The following is a 2,179-nucleotide window of genomic DNA, read 5'->3' on the forward strand; positions in this document are numbered from 1 at the left end:
CAGAGTGAAAGAAACTCTGCTCATCTGTCTCTTCCTGCACCGGGAATCGAACCCGGGCCACAGGATTACAAGTCCCACACGCTGTCCACTCAGCTACCAGACCCCCTGTGTGTGTGTGTGTGTGTGTGTGTGTGTGTGTGTGTGTGTGTGTGTGTGTGTGTGTGTGTGTGTGTGTGTGTGTGATCTCCTCCCAACACACTTAATTAAATAAACACTAGTTAAATATATATAAACATAAGCCGAGGATTGGATGAGTGACAGTTGTGGTTATTGAAGAGGCAAGCACCTTGGCACTGTCTGGCACTGTTGTACATGACGCTGTGTGTGGTTGGTGGTGTGGGTGGTGGGATGGGGGGTGTGTGGTTGGTGGTGTGGGGGGTATGTGGTTGGTGGGGTGGGGGTGTATGGTCGGTAGTGTGGGGGGTGTGTGGTTGGTGGTGTGGGGGGTATGTGGTTGGTGGTGTGGGGGGTGTGTGGTTGGTGGTGTGGGTGGTGGGGTGGGGGGTGTGTGGTTGGTGGTGTGGGGGGTATGTGGTTGGTAGTGTGGGGGGTGTATAGTTGGTAGTGTGGGGGGGGCGTGTATAGCAAGATTCGAGTCTAATTTGTCATGATCCATAACCTCTGACCTACCCCTCCCCCCCCCCCTCCCTGTGGATAAGTCCTTCAGAGCCATCAGGACGAGTACGGGTCTCTAGGAAGGTCTTGGTACCACTGTTTACCTAAACCGTTCTGATCTCTCTCTCTCTGTCACTGTGACTGTCTCCTGTCTGTTAGGTACTCCCGCAACCCTACGTGGTCTCTCGGGCACAGCCACTTACCACACACACCTGTCGTTACCACACGTGGCAACACGTACTTTGAGATAGACGAGACACTTGGCTTTAGCGATCTCAAATTGCTACCAAAAACTAGTCAGATTTTAGCTCACTATATCCATTTAGTATTGATAACCCGAGGTGAGGAGTGCCCCGGGTGCCCCGGGTGAGCGGTGCCCCGGGTGAGCGGTGCCCCGGGTGCCCCGGGTGAGTGGTGCCCCGGGTGCCCCGGGTGAGCGGTGCCCCGGGTGCCCCGGGTGAGCGGTGCCCAGGGTGCCCCGGGTGAGCGGTGCCCCGGGTGAGCGGTGCCCCGGGTGAGCGGTGCCCCGGGTGAGCGGTGCCCAGGGTGAGCGGTGCCCCGGGTGAGCGGTGCCCAGGGTGCCCCGGGTGAGTGGTGCCCCGGGTGCCCCGGGTGAGCGGTGCCCCGGGTGCCCCGGGTGAGCGGTGCCCCGGGTGCCCCGGGTGAGCGGTGCCCAGGGTGCCCCGGGTGAGCGGTGCCCCGGGTGAGCGGTGCCCAGGGTGCCCCGGGTGCCCCGGGTGAGCGGTGCCCAGGGTGCCCCGGGTGAGCGGTGCCCAGGGTGCCCCGGGTGAGTGGTGCCCCCGGGTGAGCGGTGCCCAGGGTGAGCGGTGCCCCGGGTGAGCGGTGCCCAGGGTGAGCGGTGCCCAGGGTGCCCCGGGTGAGCGGTGCCCCGGGTGAGCGGTGCCCCGGGTGAGCGGTGCCCAGGGTGAGCGGTGCCCCCCCCCGGGTGAGCGGTGCCCCCCCCCCCCCGGGTGAGCGGTGCCCCGGGTGAGCGGTGCCCCGGGTGATGACAACACCTGGGAGAGCCAGTGAGGTACGGGAGCATGGTGCCCTGACCAACACACCTATGAGAGGAGTGACGACGGGCCCCGACCACCGCTGACAGAAGAATGACTTACGGTGATGGAGACAAGGGCCACAGTATGATGGCCACTGTGGCCCTTATCATGGCCAGGTAGTGTGGGTGACGGTGGGACCTCGTGCCTCAGTCAAGGGCCAGGTAATGAGTGACAGTGGGACCTCATGCCTCAGTAAAGGGCCAGGTAGTGTGAGTGACGGTGGGACCTCAGTCAAGATCAACACTTGTGACATCGCGGCTTGAGACAAGCAACTGTCACTCACCCACGAGGTGAGGGCCGAGGCCAGGTGGTGGGGGGAGTGCCCGGCACCACCACCACGTGGCGAGGTCTAAGACAGTACCTGGCCCCCCACGTGTTGGGGTGGGGTGGGGTGCCACGGTGGGTTGCTTCTGGCGGTGGGCTGGTGGCGACGGAGGAGGTGGGTGGGCAGCAGTAACAGTAGCCGGAATGGGGGCCATATTTAGTGTCCCCTCCTACGCCGGGAC

This window comes from Procambarus clarkii, chromosome 27 (assembly GCF_040958095.1).
Source record: "Procambarus clarkii isolate CNS0578487 chromosome 27, FALCON_Pclarkii_2.0, whole genome shotgun sequence".
Taxonomy (NCBI): domain Eukaryota; kingdom Metazoa; phylum Arthropoda; class Malacostraca; order Decapoda; family Cambaridae; genus Procambarus; species Procambarus clarkii.